We start from the raw sequence: 15,742 nt of genomic DNA on the forward strand, positions 1-15,742 counted from the left end.
AAAAAGTAACTGAGGCTTATTATTTATATAGACATATATATTATTAAAATCAAAGAACTAAGTGGAAAATGCATTTTAATGAGTATACATGCTAAATAAATGGAATGTTGGGGCGGGCTCTGAATGGGGAATTGTTTTATACGAAGGTGTCACTTTTATCTATTTAAGCGTAACAGTTTAGAACCTACAGACACATTGTGCGATATAATTTTTTGAAAGTAAACTGGGCGGACGTGCACGCCCCACCACCCTCATCAGAGATCTTATATTCCCAGGTCCAGCATGAGTACCTAACACAGGTCGGTGTTTACCCTCTGTATTGGGACATGATAGGACTACAGGTCCTTGCCTTGAAAGTAAAACCCTGTTCAGTAGGGAGACAAACTGGCATGGGTGCCAATTCAGGGCGGTGAGTGAAAAAATTCAGGACAAAACTTTGGGAGAAAAGTAACGTTTTACAGACACATCAGAGGAGGTCGCGCAATAGTATATAAGTGAGCGCATCCAAACATATTCTTCCATTTGCTAATCTATCCATCGTGTATCCTTCTTTCCATCCATCATTTCATTAATCCATTCACACTTTCACTCATCCGTCCAACATTTCATCCTATCCATCAGTACACTCATCCATCCACTCATCCATCCAGCCATTTACCCTTTCATCCATCCAGCCATCCTTTTACTTACTCATCCATCCACCCAGTCACTCATCCTTCCACTCATTTACCTTTTCAGTCATCCATCCATCCTCCCTCTCTCTCTCCATTGACCCTTGCACTTAGCCATCCTTCCATCCACCCATCCACCCATCCATCTACTCATCCACTCATGAATCCATGCATTGACCCTATCACTCATCCATCCATCCTTTCACTCATCCATCCATCCTTTCTCTCATCCATCCACGTTTTCACACCTTCACTCATCTATCCATCCTTTTGTCCATCTACCCTCCCTTTCACTCACTCATTCATCCTTACTCACAAAAAAGGAAACATTTGAAGAAATAAAGACATTTTTCCTTGTTGTGCCTCGGTACGTTTTTGGCGCTGCCTCAGAGTTACAATTTCTTGTAAGGCTGGGGCAGTGTCAAAAAGCCATGGTTGTTGCTGGGATCGCTCCCCAGTAACACCATGCGTTAAAGGGAATGATATTTAGGAGGCAGCATTAAGCCAAAAAAGTGGCTTAGTGCTGCGTCGTAAATATGGATCAGTCTCCTGCGCCATGGAATGTCACAAAAAGAAACATTCCAGCGGTGCAGAGGGAGGTACGGTATCCAATTTCTTTGTTGAATTGCTTAGTTATGAGATGCCTGCCCTGCCGGGTCGTCACTTTTTTTGATGCTCCAATGGCTCAGGCGCCTCAATCATATCTATGAGGCAACGCAAAGTCACTTTGTGGGGCGTTGCATGGCCTCAGAGATATAGAGTAAGACAAAGCGGCACAAGTAACTGTGTTGCCGTACTCTGCGGTAGGAATCATTCCATGGGTGTTGATGGTGGGTTTTCCCGCGCAACGCCCATGGAATTTGATGCTACCCCAGATTTATTTAATCACATGAACCTGGGGCAGCGCCAAAACCGTACGCCTTCCCAAAGTCGGTATAAAGAGTTGAAATATTTGTATTTTCTATTGAATTTTTCCTCTTTCCATGTGTACTGTATTTTGCAGCCTACTGGGGAAATGCCCAGTGGAATAAAAGGTCTGTCTGGCTGTGCCAAGGACAGCGGACACTCCCTGAAGGGGAAAGGTGTCTTTCCTTTGTAGGAATGCACCAGTGATTGTGATTGGCCAATGTTCACCGACACAGCCCGTCACTCCCTCAAAGAGTGAGCATGTAACCCTTATGCCCTCTCACTCTGCTCTGGAGCAAACACCACCATCTGCGCCCTTCCTGACCAGGCATTATCTCTTATTAGACACTAAAAATAAACACCAGCAGTGTGGGCCCTAGGTGTTTTTTCACAACATTCTGCCTCAACACACGGAAGAGATGAATCAGGGGGGTGCTATACCACCCAGGGGAAGAGACTGATTCCCCAGGAAGACACTGAACCAGACGGTAAACTAAACATCATTCGAAATATATGGTGCTGGGATACAGAACCCTGGTGTAGTCCTGAGGGGCGAAACGCGTTGACTGGGCTGATTGGAAAAAAGCGTTGTTCTGAAAAATGAATAGAAGTTGGATTATGAAACGTAGTTGCAAGACTCCTGATAATTGAATATTGTGGAATTGCATCATATTGGATATGTTGCTGGATTTTTTGATGCCTTGAAGCTAGGCTGAAAATAAATTAACATAGTTTACACTCCTTTTTAATTGTTTTTTTGATTTTTTCATATTAGTGCCATGCTGTGACGTTATAACCCTTTAGTGTCTGTAGTCTTAATTGGATTTAAATAGAGTTTATGAATTAAAAAAATGTAACCCATCTGGAATGGATCTATTAATAATGTAGAATGATCCCTGTCTGAGAAATACATGTTCTTACTTTCCTAATGTAAACGCTTCAGGCCTGGGTGAAATAGGAGTTAAACTTTTATAAAGTTGACAGACTTAGGGCCTCATTTACAAGCCCATCACTTTTTTTGACGCAGCGGCGGCGCAATCAGTGCACCACACTGTGCCATATCTACAGACGTTGCGTGCAGTGTATCAGTTATACCTGTGCCAGGTATAAAGTATGCTGGGTAGGTGTTTCCATGCGAAAAAGCTGTGTAGAGCGGGCGCAGTGAAATTTACATTTCACTGCGTCACGCTATGATTTCACTGAGTTAAAATCCTTTCACCTGCTCCAACCAGGCGTGGAGTGTCTCAGGGCTTTTGCAATGGGATTTGCCTATGTGTTCTGACGCATTGCTGGAGTTGCATCAGTTTTAGGAGCAACTCCAGCAATGCATCACTTTTGCTCCAACAGATATGTCAGAATTTCTGGCGCATCTGTTAATCCTTGCGCCATGGAGCCTTGCACTGTAAATACAGCGCATCCATGGTGTCGCAAGGACATTTGGTGCGGGCGCAAGGAAACTGATGCCTCAATGCTGAAACTCGCCAGTTTCTTGTAAATTTGGCCCTCAATGTGTGATCCTCTCCTACAATATTATGCAGAGGTGTGTGGAGGACGTTTCCTTCTCTTTGTAGTTTTGAATCAAAGGAAGCCGGTATTTACTGAAAGAAGAATATCTGAGTCAGGAGCCCCCGCCATGGAGCGTCCGTCTGTCCTTTGGGAGTCCCTGCGACTAAGGAGGGGACAGACATGAATGACATAAAATACTGGTGGAATTCTAGCTGAGATGGCCACATCATATACAAAAATGTAACACTTATACTACAGCTGGCTCGTTGGTCTAGGGGTATGATTCTCGCTTAGGGTGCGAGAGGTCCCGGGTTCAAATCCCGGATGAGCCCTGTTTTCTTTTTCTAAAGTCATATTTTGAAAAGATTCGAGTCACAAAACAAGTGACCTTGAAATAACCAGGGTTGGTTTGGCATTGATACACCTGCAGCACTCAAAGCAAGAATGTGAGCCCTGCGCCACCGAGCCAGATGCAGAAACAGCTGGAGCAGGGGGCGGGGCAGCGACCCCGCCACATCAGCAGCCGGAGGGGTTTGTGTTTATGTGACTCACGTTTGAAGATGAGAACAGGGGATGAAAACTTTTATAGAATCCAACCTCGGAGCCAGAAAGGTGAGCCGCGGGGGTGCACACTGGACACAGCAGCAGGGCTGAGACCCCATCCAGACACCAGGGGCTGAGACCCATCCAGACACAAGTGGCTGAGTCCCCATCCAGACACAAGGGGCTGAGACCCCATCCAGACACAAGGGGCTGAGACCCCATCCAGACACAAGGGGCTGAGACCCCATCCAGACACCAGGGGCTGAGACCCCATCCAGACACAAGGGGCTGAGACCCCATCCAGACACCAGGGGCTGAAACCCCATCCAGACACCAGGGGCTGAGACCCCATCCAGACACCAGGGGCTGAGACCCCATCCAGACACAAGGGGCTGAGACCCCATCCAGACACAAGGGGCTGAGACCCCATCCAGACACAAGGGGCTGAGACCCCATCCAGACACAAGGGGCTGAGACCCCATCCAGACACAAGGGGCTGAGACCCCATCCAGACACCAGGGGCTGAGACCCCATCCAGACACCAGGGGCTGAGACCCCATCCAGACACAAGGGGCTGAGACCCCATCCAGACACCAGGGGCTGAGACCCCATCCAGACACAAGGGGCTGAGACCCCATCCAGACACAAGGGGCTGAGACCCCATCCAGACACAAGGGGCTGAGACCCCATCCAGACACCAGGGGCTGAGACCCCATCCAGACACAAGGGACTGAGACCCCATCCAGACACCAGGGGCTGAGACCCCATCCAGACACAAGGGGCTGAGACCCCATCCAGACACAAGGGGCTGAGACCCCATCCAGACACCAGGGGCTGAGACCCCCTCCAGACACAAGGGGCTGAGACCCCATCCAGACACAAGGGGCTGAGACCCCATCCAGACACAAGGGGCTGAGACCCCATCCAGACACAAGGAGCTGAGACCCCATCCAGACACAAGGAGCTGAGACCCCATCCAGACACAAGGGGGGCTGAGACCCCATCCAGACACCAGGGACTGAGACCCCATCCAGAGACCCCATCCAGACACAAGGGGCTGAGACCCCATCCAGACACCAGGGCCTGAGACCCCATCCAGACACAAGGGGCTGAGACCCCATCCAGACACAAGGGGCTGAGACCCCATCCAGACACAAGGGGCTGAGACCCCATCCAGACACCAGGGGCTGAGACCCCATCCAGACACAAGGGGCTGAGACCCCATCCAGACACAAGGGGCTGAGACCCATCCAGACACAAGGGGCTGAGACCCCATCCAGACACAAGGGGCTGAGACCCCATCCAGACACAAGGGGCTGAGACCCCATCCAGACACAAGGGGCTGAGACCCCATCCAGACACAAGGGGCTGAGACCCCATCCAGACACAAGGGGCTGAGACCCCATCCAGACACAAGGGGCTGAGACCCCATCCAGACACAAGGGGCTGAGACCCCATCCAGACACAAGGGGGTCTCTCTGAGAAGGGTCTTAGTTATACTTGTAATGATCGGGTGTTTCTGTACAGAGTGAAGTTAGAAGGACGGTCTCTTCCCTCCTTCACTCTGATTGGTGCATCCTGAGGTGCGGGATTTCTGGGCACTTTAAATGTTCCATGTGTTTTCTTTGGCTCAATAATTCGAATGGACTCGTTTAAAGCGCCTTGGTTCTGATTGGCGCATTCTGTGGCACAGACAACCTGGCTGAGGAGTGGGGGTGGTGGAAATCTTTGGGGCAGAGGTGTATTTCAAAGGCTTATCCTCTGGCACAGTCATTGTGATGTGTACATTTGGGCATATTCTGTGCCAGGCTCCTCCTCCGTGCACAGCGTCTCCAGGGTGGGGTCACTCGAATCACAACAGTCAAACCAGTAAGACAGACGTGGCCGAAATAGCTCAGATGGGAGAGCGTTAGATTGAAGATCTAAAGGTCCCAGGTTCGATCCCGGGTTCCGGCAGCTATAATTTGTGGACTGAAAAGTCACCCATTATAGCTTAGATGCCTTTTCTTGACTAAAACATCAACCATTAACGACGTTTAGGAACTTGAGAAAGAAAACGTTGAATTAACAACATGAACCTTTTTAGTCTTCCGCTCAATGACCTTGGACCCCACGTATTGTGACGTCCACAACGTGATTGCGTGAGAGCCTCACACCCTGGGCCCAATCACACTCAGCGACCTTGGACCCCACGTATTGTGACGTCCACAGAGTGGAACATATCCTTCAGCCGCGGCCCGTGCAGGTAAATAGCGTTGAGGCGGTGGGGCCGGGTTGTGGGGAGGTTTCAACAGACGATGAAGTGTGAGAATTAATTATTTATTTAATTTCCCCTCTGCAGCGTTTTTCGAAATCTCCCCTTACTCGGCCACACCGCTGTTACCTGCACAGACTGCGGCCGATATCCTCACTCCTAGGAATAAAGGGACATATTTACGAGCGGAGTTGCGTCATTCTTTGCACCACTCAGTGCACCAGTCCAAAATGAGTAACCTATTTACAATATTTTGGAGTAGGGCAGTGCCACAAGCCTTCTAGGTGCGTTGCCCTGCGTCAAAAGAAAATAGAAGGAAGACGCCGTTTCTACAAGCTACGGCACATTCCTGTCCTGTCTGCCGGTGTACAGGTGCACAAACTGCAGTCTAGTGCCAATGCATGCACCCTTACACCACCGTACAAGAGTGTCTGTGTCGTTGGCATGACTGTTTATGTGCAGGAAAACCGTTCTGCACAAAAACTATCAAAGGAGTCATATTCCTCCTTCTATGTGTTGCAGCACTTGTGGAAGAAGGAATAAATGAGGAGAAATGTAAAACATTTCTCCTCATTTTTTCCTTTTTAGGTCTCGGCCTGCGTAGGCTGCGCTTGCGCAGTCTCGCCGGCGAGATATTATGTTTTTCAGTGTGGGGCTTAAACCCGCCCCTCTTCTCCATTGGCTGGCTAAACGGAGGCCAGCCATTGGAGGAGAGGGGCGTCTGTCCATTTAAGCCCCGTCTTTTTGGGATTTAGGGGTGTGTTTTTTAGTTTCTTTCTCTCGTCTTCCCATTGGCTGGAATTTTACATTCCAGCCAATGGGAAGAGGAGAAAAAGCAAAGACGCCCCCAAATCCCAAAAAGATGGCGCGTTTCTCCGAGGCATTTCTGCATGACCTCGGAGAAAGATGGTGGTGATGGCGTCATCCCCATCCACCATGGTACCCCATACACGGCCCGGCTGGTGCTGCTGCTCGTCCCCTCCTCCTGCTCTCGGCTCCCTCTGTGCTCCTGTGTCCGTCTGGCACTGTTTGCTCTCCTCCCCCTGCTCGCGCGGGCTCTCCTGGTACTGCCGCTCGCTCCCTCTCCTCGGGCTGCGGATGCCTCCTCCTCCCCCTGCTTGTCGGGCTCTTTCCTCCCCTGCAGCCCGTGCTGTGCGGCTGCTTCCCCTAACCCTGCTGCAGCAGGGGCTGCCGGAGCCTCCCTGCTCCGCTGCCTGCGTGCTGCGCCTGAGCTACTGCTTTCCTTCCCAGTACTGTGCAAAATCCCCCTTCTTAATTCTGTGCTAGACACCTGTAACTTTACCCCGCTGCTTGTTCTTTTTGGGGGTTGGGATTGTTTCAAACTTGTTTCTTAAACAGTTGGGCGTGTTTTCCCCTGGATCGGCTGCCGCTGGTTGGAGTATCCAGCCCTCTCTCAGGGATCCCAATGAGCAGGAGATCAGCTGGAGTTCCCCGCGCGCTCTCCATCCCCGTAGCTGCTCAAAACGGAAAAGCTATGTAGAACCAGCTTTTGGAGACCCCTCCCCACTAGGAGAGTCAAAGCCAGCGGTGCAGGGGACACCTTAGAATCTATGGGTTCTTCTTGCATAAATACATTACCAAAGAGACCAGGACAACCAGCCGTGAACGCAAGCGAGCTATTTATTAGCTCGAGCTAAGGACAGGGTCCCAGAATGGTACAAAGACAATTCTACGGAGACTGCTGCTTTACTCTGCAGCCTACACATATTTATAGCACTAGCCACACCTATTTGCACAGTACAAGTTCCTTATTCAGATAAGTTCCTCATCCGCCAAGTTCTTCATCAGTCTTGTGGGGTGCAATCGTGGCCAGGGGACATCTGTCTCTGATTGCACAATGTACGCAGCCCCGTGCTTCCTTGCCCAACTGGTGTGGTCATGGGGCACAGCCTCGTGCTTCCTCTATCAGTTGGTGTGGTCACAGTGCACAGCCTCGTGCTTACTCTATCAGTTGGTGTGGTCACAGGGCACAGCCTCGTGCTTCCTCTATCAGTTGGTGTGGTCACAGGGAAGTTGGTCGTTACAGGCTGAGTTGCCAACAATGGACAGGATGTGGCTGAGTCTCTGGCACGACTGGGGAGGTGAGGCACACAGGCAGCTTTTTGGAATCGGGTCGACCACAAGGAGCGGGGAGGGTTGTGCAAGTTTCAACAGGGACGTAGAAAGCAATTCTTCACCAGGTTGCCGAGAGCATGGCAACACAAAATGGAGTCATGTGGGTCATTTTAAAATACAGTTCAACAGCTGGCAGAAAGGAAATAATGGATTTACTGTCAGGTAGGAAATGATGAGTTCAGACCAAGTTGAGACCTAGGTTGCCTCCTTGCTGTAAAACGGAGATTCTTTCCTGTGCTAACCCACCCCTTCTGTATATTGTGCCTACTGTGTCTCCCTTTACTATTGGGTTAAAGATATGGAGTGCTCTTTTAATTTAGTGTCAGCCTCATAACAGCTTTCTTCTTGCCCAGATGAAAAAATCCAAACTCTTAAATTGCATTCCTGGTCCTTAAATCCTTCCTGGAGAGTGTATATAAAGGATTATCCGTCAACATGATTTACAGACAGGCACATAAAAACTGCCCAAAAAACATCAGTGATACTAAATACGCAAATATTTACTACTTTTTCTAAATTGTCTCCCTATACTTACCGAAATCACTACATTGTTGGGGTTTAATTGATTTATTTACTTAATGTGATTTTATATAGCGCGAACATTACCCGAAGGTGTCAGAGCGCTTTACAAAAGAGACAGGATAGGATGTGGCATAACGACTAGAGGTGCTGACTTTGGAGCTCGTGGAACTAGGTCCAGTCTCGCGTCGGCTCAACATCCTGGGATTCTTGGCAAACCACTTATTCCCACTGTGAAAATAAAATAAATGGATGTGTCTTGGTGTAATGTAACTGGTGCTCCTGTAATGCGCTCCAGTACCTTCGGGTTGAGCTGGTCCAAAATAAAACAGCAAAAAATGTTTTAACTAAGTGGCCCTCCAACTTCCTGGCATAGATCAATATAGCACGTTACGTTATTTACGTTTGTAGTGTCTATTATTGCTATCTAGGGTATTGCATGTACCCTGGCTGTAAATGCAATGTCAAATGCATGCTTTGTAAACTTCCCTCTGCACCGTGGTTTTACGAACATAATTTTTCCAATTTTGGGACGTCTGAGAATAAATATTTTTGAAGGATATTGTTTCATTTTAGGTGGCTCTTCGCCTCTTCCAGAACATCTCTGCCTCTCTCCCCGCCACTGACTGCGCGCTCCTCCTGCTTTTAAATTCTTTTGTGGCTGGTGAACCTGTCCACCCTGGCAGCGTTGTTAAAGACCGCATCTGGGACAAATAGACTTGGCCTGAGAGTCCGCATAGCGACCAGACCCCTCCTCCCCCCTGGGGCTACCTTGCAAATAGCTGCCCGGTGCGCATGGATACAGCGCGGGTGGGGTGTGTGGCGCTAGATCCTCCATCTGAGACATTGAACCCCCACACCTCCTAGAAGCTCTTCGGCGGCAGGCGTGAGCGGCTGAATAGGTGCATTACATCTGAATACACGTATATGTAGACAAAAAACAAAAAATGTGAAAGAGGATCTAAGGGGAAAATAACTTTAAAGACCAACTTGCATCCTGTCCCCCAAACTAACTAATAACAACACACAGGGGATGCTAAGGGTCTGGAAGAGACTACAAAATACTCTACACTCAAATGTAGTGTGAAGGAGGTAGCCACTATCAGGAGTGAGAAAAGAAGTACAACAATGTAAACAAAGAAAAATGTAAAAGTGTACCCATCAGCCCACCCATTGGCGGAATCGCGTCATCTGGGTTTCAGTTGGAAACTGGTATTTACTAGGTACCTCTCTTAGGCATGTGCAGAGGAATACTAGTATAAGATCCACCAGTGTGAGAGACAGCCAGCAGGATATATTGATAGGCTGAAGGGAAAAGAGAGTTGCAGTGCTCAAGAAGTGGGTGAAAGTGTAGGCCATGGAGCGTCCGTCTGTCCTTTGGGAGTCCCTGCGACTAAGGAGGGGACAGACATGAATGACATAAAATACTGGTGGAATTCTAGCTGAGATGGCCACATCATATACAAAAATGTAACACTTATACTACAGCTGGCTCGTTGGTCTAGGGGTATGATTCTCGCTTAGGGTGCGAGAGGTCCCGGGTTCAAATCCCGGACGAGCCCTGTTTTCTTTTTCTAAAGTCATATTTTGAAAAGATTCGAGTCACAAAACAAGTGACCTTGAAATAACCAGGGTTGGTTTGGCATTGATACACCTGCAGCACTCAAAGCAAGAATGTGAGCCCTGCGCCACCGAGCCAGATGCAGAAACAGCTGGAGCAGGGGGCGGGGCAGCTACCCCGCCACATCAGCAGCCGGAGGGGTTTGTGTTTATGTGACTCACGTTTGAAGATGAGAACAGGGGATGAAAACTTTTATTGAATCCAACCTCGGAGCCAGAAAGGTGAGCCGCGGGGGTGCACACTGGACACAGCAGCAGGGCTGAGACCCCATCCAGACACCAGGGGCTGAGACCCATCCAGACACAAGTGGCTGAGACCCCATCCAGGCACAAGGGGCTGAGACCCCATCCAGACACAAGGGGCTGAGACCCCATCCAGACACAAGGGGCTGAGACCCCATCCAGACACAAGGGGCTGAGACCCCATCCAGACACCAGGGGCTGAGACCCCATCCAGACACAAGGGGCTGAGACCCCATCCAGACACAAGGGGCTGAGACCCCATCCAGACACCAGGGGCTGAGACCCCATCCAGACACAAGGGGCTGAGACCCCATCCAGACACAAGGGGCTGAGACCCCATCCAGACACAAGGGGCTGAGACCCCATCCAGACACCAGGGGCTGAGACCCCATCCAGACACCAGGGGCTGAGACCCCATCCAGACATCAGGGGCTGAGACCCCATCCAGACACAAGGGGCTGAGACCCCATCCAGACACAAGGGGCTGAGACCCCATCCAGACACAAGGGGCTGTGACCCCATCCAGACACCAGGGGCTGAGACCCCCTCCAGACACAAGGGGCTGAGACCCCATCCAGACACAAGGGGCTGAGACCCCATCCAGACACAAGGGGCTGAGACCCCATCCAGACACAAGGAGCTGAGACCCCATCCAGACACAAGGAGCTGAGACCCCATCCAGACACAAGGGGGGCTGAGACCCCATCCAGACACCAGGGACTGAGACCCCATCCAGAGACCCCATCCAGACACAAGGGGCTGAGACCCCATCCAGACACCAGGGCCTGAGACCCCATCTAGACACAAGGGGCTGAGACCCCATCCAGACACAAGGGGCTGAGACCCCATCCAGACACAAGGGGCTGAGACCCCATCCAGACACAAGGGGCTGAGACCCCATCCAGACACAAGGGGCTGAGACCCCATCCAGACACCAGGGGCTGAGACCCCATCCAGACACAAGGGGCTGAGACCCCATCCAGACACAAGGGGCTGAGACCCCATCCAGACACAAGGGGCTGAGACCCCATCCAGACACAAGGGGGGCTGAGACCCCATCCAGACACAAGGGGCTGAGACCCCATCCAGACACAAGGGGCTGAGACCCCATCCAGACACAAGGGGCTGAGACCCCATCCAGACACAAGGGGCTGAGACCCCATCCAGACACAAGGGGCTGAGACCCCATCCAGACACAAGGGGCTGAGACCCCATCCAGACACAAGGGGCTGAGACCCCATCCAGACACAAGGGGGTCTCTCTGAGAAGGGTCTTAGTTATACTTGTAATGATCGGGTGTTTCTGTACAGAGTGAAGTTAGAAGGACGGTCTCTTCCCTCCTTCACTCTGATTGGTGCATCCTGAGGTGCGGGATTTCTGGGCACTTTAAATGTTCCATGTGTTTTCTTTGGCTCAATAATTCGAATGGACTCGTTTAAAGCGCCTTGGTTCTGATTGGCGCATTCTGTGGCACAGACAACCTGGCTGAGGAGTGGGGGTGGTGGAAATCTTTGGGGCAGAGGTGTATTTCAAAGGCTTATCCTCTGGCACAGTCATTGTGATGTGTACATTTGGGCATATTCTGTGCCAGGCTCCTCCTCCGTGCACAGCGTCTCCAGGGTGGGGTCACTCGAATCACAACAGTCAAACAAGTAAGACAGACGTGGCCAAAATAGCTCAGTTGGGAGACCGTTAGATTGAAGATCTAAAGGTCCCTGGTTCGATCCCGGGTTCTGGCAGCTATAATTTGTGGACTGAAAAGTCACCCATTATAGCTTAGATGCCTTTTCTTGACTAAAACATCAACCATTAACGACGTTTAGGAACTTGAGAAAGAAAACGTTGAATTAACAACATGAACCTTTTTAGTCTTCCGCTCAATGACCTTGGACCCCACGTATTGTGACGTCCACAACGTGATTGCGTGAGAGCCTCACACCCTGGGCCCAATCACGCTCAGCGACCTTGGACCCCACGTATTGTGACATCCACAGAGTGGAACATATCCTTCAGCCGCGGCCCGTGCAGGTAAATAGCGTTGAGGCGGTGGGGCCGGGTTGTGGGGAGGTTTCAACAGACGATGAAGTGTGAGAATTAATTATTTATTTAATTTCCCCTCTGCAGCGTTTTTCGAAATCTCCCCTTACTCGGCCACACCGCTGTTACCTGCACAGACTGCGGCCGATATCCTCACTCCTAGGAATAAAGGGACATATTTACGAGCGGAGTTGCATCATTCTTTGCACCACTCAGTGCACCAGTCCAAAATGAGTAGCCTATTTACAATATTTTGGAGTAGGGCAGTGCCACAAGCCTTCTAGGTGCGTTGCCCTGCGTCAAAAGAAAATAGAAGGAAGACGCCGTTTCTACAAGCTACGGCACATTCCTGTCCTGTCTGCCGGTGTACAGGTGCACAAACTGCAGTCTAGTGCCAATGCATGCACCCTTACACCACCGTACAAGAGTGTCTGTGTCGTTGGCATGACTGTTTATGTGCAGGAAAACCGTTCTGCACAAAAACTATCAAAGGAGTCATATTCCTCCTTCTATGTGTTGCAGCACTTGTGGAAGAAGGAATAAATGAGGAGAAATGTAAAACATTTCTCCTCATTTTTTCCTTTTTAGGTCTCGGCCTGCGTAGGCTGCGCTTGCGCAGTCTCGCCGGCGAGATATTATGTTTTTCAGTGTGGGGCTTAAACCCGCCCCTCTTCTCCATTGGCTGGCTAAACGGAGGCCAGCCATTGGAGGAGAGGGGCGTCTGTCCATTTAAGCCCCGTCTTTTTGGGATTTAGGGGTGTGTTTTTTAGTTTCTTTCTCTCGTCTTCCCATTGGCTGGAATTTTACATTCCAGCCAATGGGAAGAGGAGAAAAAGAAAAAGACGCCCCCAAATCCCAAAAAGATGGCGCGTTTCTCCGAGGCATTTCTGCATGACCTCGGAGAAAGATGGTGGTGATGGCGTCATCCCCATCCACCATGGTACCCCATACACGGCCCGGCTGGTGCTGCTGCTCGTCCCCTCCTCCTGCTCTCGGCTCCCTCTGTGCTCCTGTGTCTGTCTGGCACTGTTTGCTCTCCTTCCCCTGCTCGCGCGGGCTCTCCTGGTACTGCCGCTCGCTCCCTCTCCTCGGGCTGCGGATGCCTCCTCCTCCCCCTGCTTGTCGGGCTCTTTCCTCCCCTGCAGCCCGTGCTGTGCGGCTGCTTCCTCTAACCCTGCTGCAGCAGGGGCTGCCGGAGCCTCCCTGCTCCGCTGCCTGCGTGCTGCGCCTGAGCTACTGCTTTCCTTCCCAGTACTGTGCAAAATCCCCCTTCTTAATTCTGTGCTAGACACCTGTAACTTTACCCCGCTGCTTGTTCTTTTTGGGGGTTGGGATTGTTTCAAACTTGTTTCTTAAACAGTTGGGCGTGTTTTCCCCTGGATCGGCTGCCGCTGGTTGGAGTATCCAGCCCTCTCTCAGGGATCCCAATGAGCAGGAGATCAGCTGGAGTTCCCCGCGCGCTCTCCATCCCCGTAGCTGCTCAAAACGGAAAAGCTATGTAGAACCAGCTTTTGGAGACCCCTCCCCACTAGGAGAGTCAAAGCCAGCGGTGCAGGGGACACCTTAGAATCTATGGGTTCTTCTTGCATAAATACATTACCAAAGAGACCAGGACAACCAGCCGTGAACGCAAGCGAGCTATTTATTAGCTCGAGCTAAGGACAGGGTCCCAGAATGGTACAAAGACAATTCTACGGAGACTGCTGCTTTACTCTGCAGCCTACACATATTTATAGCACTAGCCACACCTATTTGCACAGTACAAGTTCCTTATTCAGATAAGTTCCTCATCCGCCAAGTTCTTCATCAGTCTTGTGGGGTGCAATCGTGGCCAGGGGACATCTGTCTCTGATTGCACAATGTACGCAGCCCCGTGCTTCCTTGCCCAACTGGTGTGGTCATGGGGCACAGCCTCGTGCTTCCTCTATCAGTTGGTGTGGTCACAGTGCACAGCCTCGTGCTTACTCTATCAGTTGGTGTGGTCACAGGGCACAGCCTCGTGCTTCCTCTATCAGTTGGTGTGGTCACAGGGAAGTTGGTCGTTACAGGCTGAGTTGCCAACAATGGACAGGATGTGGCTGAGTCTCTGGCACGACTGGGGAGGTGAGGCACACAGGCAGCTTTTTGGAATCGGGTCGACCACAAGGAGCGGGGAGGGTTGTGCAAGTTTCAACAGGGACGTAGAAAGCAATTCTTCACCAGGTTGCCGAGAGCATGGCAACACAAAATGGAGTCATGTGGGTCATTTTAAAATACAGTTCAACAGCTGGCAGAAAGGAAATAACGGATTTACTGTCAGGTAGGAAATGATGAGTTCAGACCAAGTTGAGACCTAGGTTGCCTCCTTGCTGTAAAACAGAGATTCTTTCCTGTGCTAACCCACCCCTTCTGTATATTGTGCCTACTGTGTCTCCCTTTACTATTGGGTTAAAGATATGGAGTGCTCTTTTAATTTAGTGTCAGCCTCATAACAGCTTTCTTCTTGCCCAGATGAAAAAATCCAAACTCTTAAATTGCATTCCTGGTCCTTAAATCCTTCCTGGAGAGTGTATATAAAGGATTATCCGTCAACATGATTTACAGACAGGCACATAAAAACTGCCCAAAAAACATCAGTGATACTAAATACGCAAATATTTACTACTTTTTCTAAATTGTCTCCCTATACTTACCGAAATCACTACATTGTTGGGGTTTAATTGATTTATTTACTTAATGTGATTTTATATAGCGCGAACATTACCCGAAGGTGTCAGAGCGCTTTACAAAAGAGACAGGATAGGATGTGGCATAACGACTAGAGGTGCTGACTTTGGAGCTCGTGGAACTAGGTCCAGTCTCGCGTCGGCTCAACATCCTGGGATTCTTGGCAAACCACTTATTCCCACTGTGAAAATAAAATAAATGGATGTGTCTTGGTGTAATGTAACTGGTGCTCCTGTAATGCGCTCCAGTACCTTCGGGTTGAGCTGGTCCAAAATAAAACAGCAAAAAATGTTTTAACTAAGTGGCCCTCCAACTTCCTGGCATAGATCAATATAGCACGTTACGTTATTTACGTTTGTAGTGTCTATTATTGCTATCTAGGGTATTGCATGTACCCTGGCTGTAAATGCAATGTCAAATGCATGCTTTGTAAACTTCCCTCTGCACCGTGGTTTTACGAACATAATTTTTCCAGTTTTGGGACGTCTGAGAATAAATATTTTTGAAGGATATTGTTTCATTTTAGGTGGCTCTTCGCCTCTTCCAGAACATCTCTGCCTCTCTCCCCGCCACTGACTGCGCGCTCCTCCTGCTTTTAAAT

General features: G+C 50.0%; 2 non-coding genes across 2 annotated transcripts; both read left to right on the forward strand.

Annotated features, from left to right (window-relative positions):
• Nucleotides 1–3,343: 3,343 nt before the first annotated feature.
• On the forward strand, nt 3,344–3,415 carry TRNAP-AGG (transfer RNA proline (anticodon AGG)). Its single transcript has one exon. It is a non-coding gene; the product is annotated as a tRNA-Pro (tRNA).
• A 6,610-nt stretch (nt 3,416–10,025) lies between these two features.
• Nucleotides 10,026–10,097, forward strand: TRNAP-AGG (transfer RNA proline (anticodon AGG)). The gene has a single exon. It is a non-coding gene; the product is annotated as a tRNA-Pro (tRNA).
• The last annotated feature ends 5,645 nt before the right edge of the window (nt 10,098–15,742 follow it).

The sequence above is a fragment of the Lissotriton helveticus genome, chromosome 1_2 (assembly GCF_964261635.1).
Source record: "Lissotriton helveticus chromosome 1_2, aLisHel1.1, whole genome shotgun sequence".
Classification (NCBI taxonomy): Eukaryota; Metazoa; Chordata; class Amphibia; order Caudata; family Salamandridae; genus Lissotriton; species Lissotriton helveticus.